Below are 15,380 nucleotides of genomic sequence, written 5' to 3'. Positions count from 1 at the left end.
GATGGTTTCTCCATCACAGAGCCACATTTTAGCACTGTGCTCGTGATCTACTAAGAACTGCTATAAAACAGGACAACAGAAGTTGAAGTAGCACTTGTCCATCCTTCTGTCTGTCTTTCCTTAAGAAAACCCTTCTAATACCTAGTTGAAGACTCCAGATGACAGAGAACCTTATATCTATCTAGCTAACTATATATTCCACACCTAGATTGGAAACTGAATCCAGATAACCACTCAATTTAATTTTCTCTGAAGCAGTTCAGGGATTTCCTTTCAGAAATGTCTCTCCTGTGAAGGTACTTACCAATCAAGAACTAACTACATCTTAATCTAGTTAGTTGATATATGGAAGACTGGGCTTTTTGAGCCATGTCTTCCAGAACTGAAATAATTCTTGTAGAACTATTTTGAATGCTTTTCAGTTTGTGAGCCTTTTATTTCACTTAAAGGCTGAAAGCCTTTTTGTAACATACAATAAAACAATCCAAGAGATTAAATGTGTTCTCAGAATACCTGAGTAAATCAGAGTGGTTTGAACAATATATGCTACTTCAATCACTACAAATAATTTGTATTTTTATTCATCTGATAGAGATATTGGTGAAATGGGTGAAAGTCAATCCATTTCTTTTTACTACATTTGAACAAGTTTTTCCCCAATTTCCCCACAGATTCCAGTTTAGCAAAGCATTCATGCTGTATTTAGGGTTAGAGTTTATAGTCAGATGTTTTGGCAATTTTGTTCATTTTCATATGTGTTAGTCTGTTTTTATAAATAATGGTGTTTTGGCTTTGTATCAGTATCTTGTAGACAGATTGTTTTCTGATTTCAGTATTTCTTTGTGAAATGTATCACTCTGAGTGTGTGTTGGAAACAATGTGATTTCCTGGACAGAATGCTCAACTGTATGTCTCAATTCACTGTTTCAGATAAATCACTGTACCACTGTGCATCTTTCCCAATCTGTAAAACACAAAGACAGTAAGAAAGACAGTGTTTAGATACAAGCATTTCTGAATAGCTTGGAATAGAAGCAGTATATAAAAGCTAGATACGATGTGTGTTGGGGAGAAAATCATAGACATATTTAAAAACATGGATTTAGAACACGACCGTGGTAGTCAAAACACCACAGAGCATCTCAAATTTCAGGATGATCTGTGAACATCCATGAGTTCCTAGTTGAACTGGCTTTCTTTCTATAACAAAGTTGAAAATGGCACTTTTGGCACAAAAAAGAATCCATTCTTTTTTGTAGTTATCTAATATGCTAGTTGGTTTTCTCAAGGACATTTGCTGATTTAATTAAAATGGATTAACTAATTCTCATTATAAAGATCAGCTCAGATCAGCATTTGATAAATCTAATTTCTACATAAGAACATGTCTCATCATCAGGGGCCATAACCTGATAAATTGCAGGCTGACTAGATGGCTTAGGTTGTGAGAAAAAGAAAGGAAAAACTTCCCTGTGATTTTCCTCAGAGACAGGATAAAATCACAAGGTTTGCAGCTGTATTATACAAACTGCTTTCAGGTTTGCTAATTACAAGGAAGGATTCCTCTGTTGCTGTGGGGATATACACAAATGCAACTCTAAATCAAAAATACTTGTATAAAAATCTCCAGACTTGGTTTCAGAAATTCAGGGGTGATTGCTGTATGTTGGGGCAGCCAGCACACTAGATGCAAATGGAAGGATTTATTCACTTTGCCTTGAGGGGAGTGGTGGGGATTTTTCTTTTTTTCTTTTTTTTTTTTTTTTCCCAGAGGTTTTACTGAGTGTTTGGCTTAGTTACGCATATCAGCTATTGGCCAGCACTTAAGCAATGCCAGTGCATGATATGTATATTATGTGCAGAGAGAGTGTTATATGCAAAGGCACCAAGATTTCTTCTGTCTCATTTAAAGAAAATGTGATTTAAATTCTCATTAAATATGATTTTCCTGCTTCATTACTGCTGTCTTGAAATTGACTACTCAGGATGCTCACAGAAATCAGGTTTCATGCTCAGATAATATCACTAACTGCCACGATGGCTGACCCAGATATAGAGTTTATGAGGGGCATGGGAAGATCATCTTATGCTCTCTGGTTTGCTCACCTGTGCAAGGGAGAAATTTGTTTTGCACATGTGCAATTATTAGGTCTAGCCTGATATGTCATAAAGAAGGGACAGAAAGAAAAGCTGTGGTTATTATCTGACTTTGTTGGTTGATCTACTTAGAGCTTTCAGTTGCATTCATGACATGTGAGATGTACTTTTGTTAAGTTACCTGATTCAGGTACAAAGCACGGTGAAAATAGATCTGTTTCCAGTTAGCTTGAAAATCCTACCTTTAGCGTAGTACCTAGTAAAAAATTGAGTTTAGAGTGTATATTAATTAGCAAGTCCATCTCAGAAATTTGATTGCATTTCTTGGAGAAAAACAGCTAATCTAATCAGTGAGTGTAAAAAAAAAAAAAAAAAAAAAAAAAAAGATACTCCCAAAACCAACAGCAAGGATGTTTGTTTGATGGTACTCCTCTTCTTGACCTGTCTAGAGGCTGCCAAGTGTGAGTTATGGCACCCATGAAGTTGGGTACAATGCATTTGAAAATTAAGCTGCTGTCAGTCAAATCGTGCACTAGCTTGGTACTAATAAACTTCTGATAAGCATTCATACGACACTCAATTTAAAACTGGACAGTCTTTCAAGACGTAGCAGTACAGAAAGCATAATAGGAGCACTGGATATGAGCTCCATGACCATACTGCAATCACACATAGAAAAGGAGAGAGAAAGGACACCACTGGACTATCAGTGTTTCTTCCCTTACAAAACATGTTTGGAATTCGCATCTTGCAGTTTCCCCTGGCAACTCTCTACTATCACAGAATACAATGTCCCAAGGCTACACTCCATTACACTGCACCATCTTTTCCTTTTCTCTTGCTCCACAAGCTTTAATGAAGCCCATCAAATTTGCACAAGTGCCCTATTTACTGTACAGAAATTACGTCAAAAGAAATGATGTTGGCTCCCTATTAATGCCTGAATATTGGCAAACGATCATGAAAGTCAATTGCTGTTCAGCTTGCTAAGTTATGGCATGTATTGCTTTGCTGCCTTGCCTAATTACAGCAGATCAGATGTTTCCTGTTGTGGAAAACAATACTAACAAATTACTAGCTCTTGGTGTTTTAAGGGGAATAGTATACCTTGAGAATCAATTGAAAGAGAGCAATGGAACATGAACTTCTGCACATGTTTTATCATCAGTTTATTTTAATATGTATTTATGGATAGGTAAAGAAGAATTTAGGTGAAATATACAATCTTTAAAATATACAAGACTGATCAATTGCACAGTAGTCACTTTTCTCAACTGATTCAGAGATGAAATATATTCAGAGCTGAATTTGTACACTGTTTTTTTCATAAGCTTTTCCCCAAGAATGAACTGTTGATGAATTATGATGGAAAAAGAACATGTGGTAAGCTGTGCAGTAAGTATTAGTATGCAGAATGGTAGAGATAACCTACAAATAATTTGCTGGGTGCACACGGATAAAAAGAATTGGCTTTACCACAAGAAAACCGACAGGAACTGACCTCTGTCTGAGATTCCAGTGCTGTCACTGAAGACAGTAAAAATATAGCCATTTCTGCATGCATGCATATTCTCTCTATTTCTGAGCCAGTAGTTCTCTAAGACATGTTCTTACATTGAGGGATTATTAGGACATTATGATAACTCCTACGCACACTCTTTGCCTAACTTCTGCATGTAATTTCAATGGCTTTAGTTTTACATCTAACAAAATGGTGGTTAGTGTGACAGCCTTTGGCTCTTTATAAAGGACGACACTGATTTCCTTCACTTGTCACTTAACTAAGAGGGAGGCTGGATCAATCAATCAAATCTTTATAGAGTAACATTGAAGAAAATAACTGTTGTTTAAGCCTCATTTACAGTGTAGAATTCAGCCTGAAGAAATGTCTTCGAACAAAAATCTAACTGGAAAACTAACCAAATTTTTTAAAAAATAGATCTCCTGCTTTTTATTTTCCTGAGACTTAACTGAATCAAGCAAGTGAAATGAAAATCATGTTTGTGGCTTCATGCTTGAGAACTTGCCTGTTAAGTCATGGCACTACCCACACACATCTGATTTTGCCCTTGTAGCTCAGGGAAGGAAACAGAATTCCACGAAGAAAACTTCAAGGAAGTTTCTGTAATACATAAGCCAGAAGCAAATCATTGCTGCGTATGAATGTAGTGAATACAGTTTTCAGGGTGTAACAAAATACATATCCACTCCTGCTGGAAGTTTCTAGGCAGAGGCCTCCCCTGGCCTCTCTGGAAATTTCCAGCTGGATGCAGTAGTGGATGAGTTGAGAAGAGCATCAGTATGTCAGCCTCAGCGCTGTACTGAGCTTCTGCCGTGCTCTGCTAATCAGAAACTACTGAGGAGCTACAGGAGGAGGGAGTCCTTCAGGCCTATTTGGGAGAACCAGAAAAGAAAAAGACTTTCTTTGATCCTATGAGGAGAACTGAGTAAGGTTTTTTTGGAGCATGTCAAGGAATATTCCTCTAACTGCCAAGTGGGCTCATTCATAGTCAGACTGATGCAAAGTCCCTGGAAGGACTGAGATATATAACGTGCATATCCATTCATAGAGATCTGTAGTGACAAAATCAGATCTGTTCAGTTCATTTTGTTCCCATCAGTTTCCCATTCTGTCATCTTGTTTGTGATCAAGTCCTATGTGTTTGATCTCAAACATCTGTGGCTTACACTATAAACCAAATGATTGTAAGATTCTTTACAAATTTCATACATAAATTATTTCAGTACCACTGCAATGGAAAAAGTCTGAAATATCTTCCTGGCTGCTCTAATTTAAAGCAGTTTTGACGTAAATGATATGGACTTGCCTCCTTTTCACTCTGTCTCACATTTCCTTCCTTTGCACTCCCATTTTACATTTTCTCCCATCTCTTTCCCTGTCCTCTGTCCAGAGAAGTCAGGTGTCTCATATCCTGTTCTCTGAACAATGTTCATTTGCATGACCTCTACCACTCTTGATTACTGTAATGAGTGTCTTTAGTAATTATCATCATCCTGTTCTATTTTTCCAGACCAATACCCACTTTAGTGAGTCTCAGATTTATAAAACATGTGTTATACTAGCAAAAGCTTAAATACTTCCTCTCTTCCTGAGTAATGCTTGTACACATCTCCTAATAAATCAGTAGCTTTCTCCAATGGTCCTGAATAAACTTACAGTTGACTTGATGGAAGTGACTCAGCTGAACTGAGCACACCAGCCAAAATGAAGTGCGTCTTACCGTCAAAGTGGTTCACCCTTTCTCTGAGCCAATGTATAAGGAATTTCTCTGTGCCTTGCAGCCACTTATTTTCATGATCACCTCTGCTGTACTTAATAGGTACATTCAGTAAAATGTTCAATGGCAAAAGAATTCATAAAGTGTTGAATGTGCATGCCTATTACACTTTCAGGTGCTTTCTAACTACTAATGGTCAAAGAATTCTTCATACTCTCAGAAAGCTCACAATGAGACAATGCAGTAGGAAAGTGCAGGAAGAAATTTCTGCTTGTTACTGGTGTTGTTTTGTGAGTCATGGACCAGGATTTGACACTGATAGGAGCTGAGCAAACACAAGTAAAATATGTGACCCTCTTTTTGAGACAGCAATCAGTTTCATGTTGTTGGTAGTGCTAACAGGACATGCTTTTGTTTTAAAACTGCTTTTCCATATTTTAGTATAATATAGACAAAAAATTATAACTCAGTTCCAGTCTTTTGCCATTACTAGTACACACTGAGTGGGTACAACAGTTTGCTGGGTCCAACAGTTCTTTATGGAAAGCAGTTGTCTACAGCAATGTGGGTGCATTGTCTGCAAGAACTTCAAAGGAGCCACTGATTTCCCAGCTGAATCCTGCCTCTCTGGAAGACGGCAGCTCCCGCAGAGCTGCAGCTAGTGTCAGCATTCAGAACAGCCACTAAGCAACTATATAGTGCTGTTCAAAGAACTAAGTGGCTTTATGATTTGCTACAATAAGTCATAAAGTCCCACTTCAGGTGTTCTATGTAGATCTTGTCTACCTGGACACATTTCTGTGATTCTCATGCCCAAGCTGTATCATTCAACAGCAGCACAAAACATGGGCAAAACCATTGTGGGCAGTCTGAATCTGCCCATGTTGACATGGCCTAGCACACATCACTGCATTCCCTTTCCAAACTGTGGGGACTTGTAAATTCCTCTTTTCTCTAGACTGGGATTCAGGGAGAACCAGAAAACATTATGTCTCTGTTGGAGAAGGGGACAACAAGCACCATGTCTGGCAAATCGATGATTTCAAAACCTTGTCTCTGGTTCTTAAGAGACCTCCAGGAACTATTTGTATTTCAGATAGCAGAGGATAGCTCTAATTTCAGATTTATACAGAGATCAGGGAGACCTGTCTGTCCACTTCTTCCCACCATAATTTGTTATTTATCCTAGAATTCCTTTCCACCTAAATCCATTTCTTATAAAGCTCTGGATCTGAAGGTGGAAAGGCAATTACAAAGTGGTGCAGACAAGTGTGATCAACAGGCCCCTGAGGGCTTGGGAGGTGTCTCACCAGTTGTTCTACATTGCGTAGGAAGCCTGGGAAGGCACCATAGCATCCAAAGAAAGAGAACCAACCAGTGATATGAATAAGATACATCTAGTAGGAGTAGGGGAAAAGCAGCACAGTGAGCCAAAAATGTAGTAGTTATATAATGGACTAATCCGTGTCCTAGGCTGAATCCAATACACAAGCCAGATTTCACATCTTCTACCTACTGCTTGCTCTTGTGGCTCCTCTCCTTTGTCCATTTACTACAAAAAGAAAAGACACTTTTATTGTCCTGGAACATCAGCTACATAAGAGATTCATTGTACACAATGCAACTAAAAAGTTCAAGCACAATACATGAGTACAACTGATAGAGGGATGATGGCAAGCCCTGGACAGGTTCTTCTGCTCCTTATAGCTCTTTAGTGGTATAGAGATGAATGACATGCAGTAAACCTCAGAATTCAGAATTGTTTCTTGGACACATGCTCATTATTTATAATGCTTTAACCAAGTTCAGCAAGGCAGGTCTCTCGGGTTTTTTCATGTTTGGGCAGAGGATGTCTTCTCAGGATATTTCTATTGCTTCTGCACCCAGTCACAGTGGAATATATTTCTCATAACTTTTCAGTCCCAACAAATAATAAACACAAAGTGTCTGGGTTTGCTTTATGTTGTGACTAAAATGTAAAGCCCTAAGTCAGATTTCCTATTTTTTATACCAACCCAATCTTCAGCTGTCTTCTCTAATGTCAGTGTCTCATCCAGTACCACTTCTATTCCTTAATACTAGTTCAAATAATAATTACAATTGTTTAGTGTCTCTATCAGTGTTTATCTGAAAGATCTAAGCAAAACAGCAGTGAAAACAGGAGGTGCAAATGAAGACAAGTTGTCATTTAAAGCATAACAGCATCTTGTTTTAAAGCATTGAGCCTTCAGTCAGTGTCAAATATTTTTAAAGGAACTTTAATTTTAAACTAATTATCTTTAAACATGTGATAACTTTGTAAGAAATTATGCTGCTGTCCTCTGACTTTTAAATTCCAGGGACGGGATGGTGTAGCTGAAAAATAAACCAGAAGACTTTCACAAAACAATGTTTCCACAGAGTGACTAACCAATCTGAAAAGGAATGGGTACTTGCATCCATGTCTAACATATTGTCCTCTCTTTGAAATAGGTAAATATCACTTGGAGATTATAATGGTAAATACTGACATTTTGAACAAGAGTAAGAAATAAAAGGGTATATATGTTTGTGTGTCTGTGAGTATACAGAGCTGCAGTTCAGAGAGGATTTCGTGTGTAGGTAGGGAAATCTAAATTGGGACTTCAGAAATAAAAATCACTGTTCATGGTAAGAGATCAGCCAGATCGATTAGACCAAGGGGTGTTTCACATTCCAGATCAGACAGCTGGATATCTCAGTGTGTGAGAGTGGTCTGTAATGCTGCGGTTGTTTTAACAAGGCATTGGCTATCAAACATCTCCTGATCCTTACTGTGTAGCTGAGTTAATCTCTGAGCAACATTGAGCTCATCTCCTCCTGTGTGTCAGTGCAGGCCACGTGCTTGCTTTTGCCCCTAATCTGGGTCATGTTTAGCTTGTTTATGTATCTCATGGGTGAGACATTTTGCCTTTAGGATTTAAAGTTAAGCACACTGGAAAGATTTAGGACCATGTAAAAATATGTATCACTTCTTAATCATTGTTGTTGGTAAAATTTTCCCTTTTTTTCGCTCATTTTTTTCTTTAGTAGCTTACATTTATGTCAGGTTTGCCCTTACTAGAGATTGCTTTGTTTCATGGTACTGAGTGATCTTAGTCATCACAGAAAAATATCACTTAGAAAAATATCTTAGATACAGGGCAATTGCACTTCAGTACAAGTGGCTGGGGTTCTTTAAGCACAACAGCTGCAATTCCTAGCATTTTGATTCTGTGTTTTCTCTTCACTACACAATAACCTGGAGTTTCAGATGTGAACCAAACTGTGGAAGCACTGGATATATAACCATACTTGACAACTGCATAGAATGGAAATTTATTTTAATAGTCTTTATTTAGCTACTATTTAAATATGTATTTATTGACCTTCAGAAGATGGATCAAATTCCCTAGCTTGGCTTGACCGTGATTCCTAATAGTTACTCCTGGAAAACAGTCAGAGAAATATATTTCCATGTGTTTAGCAAACCTTGTGACCCTGAAAATGAAATTCAGACAGGAGGACTATGAAAGACAGAAATCAGCGAGAGCTACTTTGTACATACCTTGGCATTTCAAGCATTTGGGAAGGGGTTTGCATATTTTAAGAGTGCAAAGTGGGGACACCAGACGCCTGGTTTGTGGGCTGTAAAGATCTGCAGAGGTCACAGGGAAAGACTTCTGCTCATAAAACAAAACTGTGTGTGCAGGAGGAGGGTGGGTCAGAAGTAGTAACAGGCAGCATTAATTGAGGTCCTGTTTGATGCTATTAAAAATTCAGCCTAAATCACTCTAAAGGACAGCCATTGACTCCAAAATCCAGGGGGCCTTGGTAGCTATGTCATATCTCTGATGTTATCCAGTGGCTGGATGTCACAGTAACTTTGTAATTATTGCTGTATTAAAAAAAATATCTCTGATGGTAGTTAACAGAAACATTCATATTGTCAGATCAGTGTGTTGCTGTTTTAATTGTTATTCTACCCTATTTGAGACCACATTTATGTCATCAGGAGTTTATACTGAATGTATAATGCACTGCATATAGTCCCAAAGAAAGTATATTTGTTATTTCTTACATCTAATGCTATATACTGCTTTTAAATTATTGAAGTTTACTTTTCCAATGTCCTATCAGAATTACTCACTCATAACATTTCTACATGAAAAAAAATGGAAAAGGTGTCTCTAAGATTTATAGCAGCTTATAGGAAAGGAGGCAACTTTTCAAATCATCATTTAGATGTGTTTGCAAGTCTGGAATATATGTATAAATAAGGTAGTATTAAACATAAATAAAATATAAGCATTAAGTAAACTAACCTGTGCCTACAAAAGACCACTGACACGTTAAAACAAGTATTTCTATATGCAATATTATATGAAGTCCCACATAGTAACCTAGGTTCTTATATGTCCTGAGTTTTAAATCAACATAATGTATGCATACATGGAATAAATGACAACAGATTACTGGAGGAGATTCTTCTCCTGGAGGTCACTGTTGTCACATCAAGAGCAACTGAATTGTATATGAAGCAGCTCCAAAAAGCACATCGGTGCAAGGGAGGCAGTCTGCAGGTGACAAGTAGGCTGAAAAACTGAGGGAATAATGAATTCCATCACCCAATTTCATTTATTGCCTACAAAGCCGGGGGAAGCTATGGTCTTGGTTAAGGTCTGTGAAGACATGCATTGGAGATGGTTGGAATTAGAGGACTGAAAAAGGAGGAAGGCAGCTGACAGAAAATCAATGGTTTGTCCCCTGTCAATGTCAAGGCAAGTCGTCTCAAAATGTTACTGTATTCTGTAATTTACAAAATTGCAGATGCTTGGCACAACATCAAAGCCACCTGTATTTGTCCTTAGTGGGTCTGCCTTCACCAAGAGGAGCTGAGCATATACATGCTTTGTGTCTTACAGAACTTGTTTGTTTATCAACATTCTGAATGTATGTAGAGAAAATGTGAAGATTAGGATGATTGAAGTATCTCTACACTGTTGACACTGAATATGCTCTCCATGAACATATCATCATAAATTATAGCAGGTATAATTCATTAAAGTGAATGGTGAAATTCCATTGACTTCAGTCAAAGAAAGATTGTATCCATTATGTATCTGCAATATATTTCCACTGTTTTCATGTTGGTTACCTACCTTACCTAGCATTCACCTCTTTAGCATTTAAATGAATTCATATCAGTTTCCACTTGATCTTTTAAAAAGTTTATAATTATGATTCCTTTAAAGGTTCAAACTGCATAGAAAAGCACTGCAAATCATTACTGTTCTTTTAAAGCAACCAATCTACTACTGCATAAATGTTATTGATTGTGCATTGCTACATACACTTTATCTTCGCGACTGTTTTATATGTATGTGATGGTAGAGTAATTAGTGATGTTTTTGTGTAACATGCTAAGAAAATGGATTTTTGTGACCCCAATAATGTCCTTTCTCTTCTATGGAAAGAAGTTATGTTTTGGCTTGGATTTCAGAGTATAGCACTGAGATGATTTAAACAAGAAAGGTAAAAAAAAAAAAAAAGAGGTGAAAAATTGAGACTCAAACCTTGCAGTCTGGAAGAGATTAACATTGAGATCTTAAATCTGCTGAGAATTTGTGACCCCCGTATATTTGTAAGAGAATTTGTCCCTTTTGCTTGGCTTGAGAGTGGTTTTCTCTTTCGTCTGACTATATTATTTTTATCACTACATTGGCTAATTTCAAGTAATGAAATAAAGTTAGTCTGTGCAGTCCCAGTGCTGGGGTAGGTCACCAGCCATGTCAATGGCACTTTACACTATACACTTGATCTTCTTTCATTCTTTCTGATAAGCACATAAAACAGAGGAATGGTCTGTGTTCAGTTCTGTATATTAAAGACATACAATGAAATACATACAACTTTGTGGAGTACTCAGATTGTTTGAGGAGAGCCCATTTAACATTTGCAGACTCTATGGGAATCCCAAAACACAGGGGTGATGCAGATTGTGGAGGGAGGAGATGAGGAGGAATAAAATAGTTGGACAGATTTACAACTGACTGGCCAAATCATCATACATATGCAAGTACTAGTTGCTGAGCAAAACCAAATGATTTTCACTAATTTTCATTTGCAAGTCTCAATGTGCTTTTCATCTTAAAGGCCTATACCTGCTGGCTCAGGCTACCACATTTCAATTCAACAGAATAAGGAAGTAAATCATTATTAGCTTCATGCGAAAGCTAAAATTCCCTCTGATAGATTAAATAATCTTCTTCCAAAAATATTGGCCTCAGTTTCATTTCCAGTAATGTCTATTTCACAGAAAATAAAATGGAAATAAGAAAAATACCTTCAAATTCTGAAGAACATAGTGAAATTCCTAAGTGGTAAAATTGTTAAAATAGATTGAAATTCAATTTATTCTACAAAATCCACTCTACAATCTAATTCCAACTTCTGCTCAGAGATTTTCTTAAGCACCAGCCAAGTCCTTCTGCATCTATAATTTTATAGAAGGCAGGAAAAAAGCAGAGAAAAAGCAAGCATGATGTTCTTTGAAGTTCATGTATGTTGAAATAAAAATCTAGGAATTGTGTACTATTTTCCTCAGTATTTTTCAAGAAAACATTTACCTGTGTGTTTATCTGTGTAAAACAGTGGTGCAGTACAAACATTTAAATATTGTAAAAGAGCTTTTGAACTGGAAGCTACCATATCATTTTTCCTACCTTTCCTTACTTGTTGGCCACAGAATATAAGATTCTCAATTTAACAAACAAGGACTTTTATTTTTTTTCTTGCAATACTTTTTTCATTTCTGCAGTTTCACCAGTTGATATGCTAACCTTTCTGACACTGATTTTAACCCTTCAATGAAGAATTGCATCTGGTTTGTTTTTCTGTTTTTTCAACATCCTTCGTAACACAGAAAAACATTGCTTTTGGTTTATCTCTTCTTTTTTCTACTGTCTTAAACACCAGAAGCCTCATAAGAGAATCCAGTGGCTGAAATGAATCAGAGAAACAAAAACTTGCTTGCACAAATTAGGGCCAGATGAATTTGGAGAAGTAACAGCAACAGTAGTACTAAAAATATAAAGTTTTGGATTTGCTAATCTTGCTATTTTTTACAACTAAAAATTTTCTCTGAACTTGTTTGGATTTTAAGGGGAAGTTGTACCACCCACCTATGAGTGATGAGATTGAAGACAAAAGTACTCAGCATTGGCCAAAATAAAAGAAAGTTTGTCATCTTTCAGGTAAGGGGAAACACTAAACTTCTCACCTTTCTGTTCTGAATTTTCCTGGGCTTGTAATCAAATATCATATTAGGAAGCAAACAAATGCTTTTGTGTATGATCTGATCACTAAAACAAACATGAGTCATTCACAACAATGTTTTCTCACCCTTCTTTTTTGATGCCTGGGAACTTTGTGTCAGCTGCTTTGTTCCAGATAATGCAGTCATTTGTGTCTGTATACAGCATTTGCAGTAGCAGCACAACCTACACATCTGCAGATATGGCTCTACTCTAACTTTGGAGGATTTACCACTGTCCTGTACACTACTGGCCAGAAAGCCTGACTCCAAGAGCAAGCCATGCTGTGGTCCTTTTCACTAGTAATCCAACAGTCACCCTTTGAAACTCATGCAAACACTGTAAAACAGAAACCAGACTATGACTGGACCCTAAATTAGTTCATAATATTCATTTATGAATTTAGTTTTTTAGTTAATTCAGAAGACATGTCTGCTGAAAGTCAAGGCCCACACTATACTCTAGATCAGTGCCCCAAGTTAAGGGTCATTTGAAACTCTCTTCCTGATGCTTTCGTCATCCCATATGATGCTTGTTGAGTTTATCCAATGTTGTTTATGTGAACTACTTAATCCATAGATGGAAAATTATTTCTATATTCTTTCAGTAGAAAAAAAATCCATTTTATTAGGGATCTTTCCCATCACTAAAATCTATGAATAAGTATACAGAAGTAAGTGTAGTTGTTTTCTAAATACCTAGTTGCATCACATAACTCCAAATGTTCTGAGGTTAAATCAAATCAAGGTGAAATTCTGGAACTTTACTCCTTTTCTATAGATTTTAGCACACAGGACAATATAAATTTTATAGAGCAGTAATGTGATATGTTAATTTTTTATAAACCACAGAAGTAGCCTTCTGTCTAGGTGCTTTCTCCCTAGCCCTGATAGAAAAATTATCATCACCATAGAAAAATTATACAATGTATATTATACATATATAGTTTATACCTGATTCATGTACTGTTACTTAAAGACTTTCACACACCTAGATCTCCTGCTGTGTAAATTTTCTTCTTCCTGCAGTGCTCTACCTGCCTAAATCCTGAGAGTAGCTATGCATGGGCAACTAAAGCTCCATACATGCTTAGATTTCCTTTCTTGCCCTGTGAAATAGGAGGCTGTTCACAAATCCAGTGCTGACCCTCTGCCCAAATGCCCTTGTGTTCTCCCTTGCCAGGGAAATATCTAAGGTCAGCCCAAATTGCCTGGGAACACACTGTAATAGCTGGGCTCATGTCACAACTGTTGTCCACAACCACTTCCAAACTGAGATTCCTGAACTGTATTTGAGTTGCAACAGATGTCATAAGAGAGGGAACTTGCTCTCATGCATATGTCCTTGGCTGTGCACTGTCCAAGGAGAGAGAAAGCGGAAAGAAACAGAGTAATATAAAAAAAGACTTTTTTTTTTTTTTTTTTTAACTCATCAGTTCAGATTAGAGCAGATGCTGAACAGAAAAGAGATTGGGAACTCTGATAGGGCATAGGGCACAGTTAGAGGAAAGTTATTTGCCAAAACCAGCTGAATTTCTAGAGCATATTGAAAAAGGTGCCTTACAATAGGTAGGTAGGATCGAGGCTAGAAAGCCAGACAGAATAGTGCACAGATAAATTTGTGGGAGCTGGAGAGCATTCCCTTGTTGTAGACACCTTTCCCAGGAGCAGCGTAATCTTGTTATGACAGCACTTTGTCAGATGAAGTCAAGCCCAGAAGTCTAAACAGTGCACCAACACACCAACTTTAGGGGTGAGATAATTGAAGTCTACAATCATATCAGCAATCTGTGCCCTCCTCTGGGAACCACCTCGCTCTGAACAGCATCATGCCCTTACCTATCTCCATGCTTGTCTGAGTCATATGGTGCTCTGCATCCTGACCTTGGGTCATTTCAGACAACCCTGAGCCTCAGCTAAGCACCAGGTGACAGCACCTTCTGACAGTTAGCCCAGGCTGTCTGTAAAGACACTGAACACATTGCACAGATCCCAGGTGAAGGAGAGAACTGTAAGGGATTCTGTTCCACAGCTGGTGCACGAAGGGTGCTTCCAGTCATACTTTGCATTTGTAACAAGATTAAAAAGCTAACTGAGGACATTAATTTGCAAATAAACAGGCACAGGACATCCACAACTAGTCACTATCCAGCCATTTCACATGATTCAGCTGGGAGAAATCTGCCTTAAAAAGTTCCCCAACAGCAGTATATCCAGTGTAACATATAAACGCACCTGCAAGTGTATCTGTTGTTCTGGGTGGGATAAGCATAAACTTCTTTGACATTATGCTTCTTTGAGCATGTCTGTCCACCCTCTCCTTCCTTTCTTTTAATGACTACAGAAGACTGTGTCTCTGTAATAGTTCTTCTCCTTTATTGCCCCCTGACAAATAAAGCTGCAACAGACTTAAAGAACAAGTTTCATCACAGTCTTCAGCATCCTCATGTTCATGCCCTAAGGAAAAGTAGCAATACCTTTGGAAATTACTGTAACATCGACAGCCTTGCATTTCAGAGCAATTTTGAGGGGAACTGAGGGATGTGGAATGGATGGGTCAGGCACAAACTCATTCAGCTGTGGCAGCAGCTTGAAAAGGATCCATCTTTTTCCATTCCTTATTCCCACACTCTAAAACAACTACACTGACTCAGATGTTATTGACAGCAATATGAAGAGCAATATTTGGTCCCATGCTGGAGCCCTTTCTAAAGATGCATAGGGTAGAAATA

This window comes from Tyto alba, unplaced genomic scaffold, assembly GCF_018691265.1.
Source record: "Tyto alba isolate M040663 unplaced genomic scaffold, T.alba_DEE_v4.0 Super-Scaffold_22, whole genome shotgun sequence".
NCBI lineage: Eukaryota > Metazoa > Chordata > Aves > Strigiformes > Tytonidae > Tyto > Tyto alba.
The sequence above is the reverse complement of the archived record's forward strand: the minus strand, read 5'-3'. Positions refer to the sequence as shown.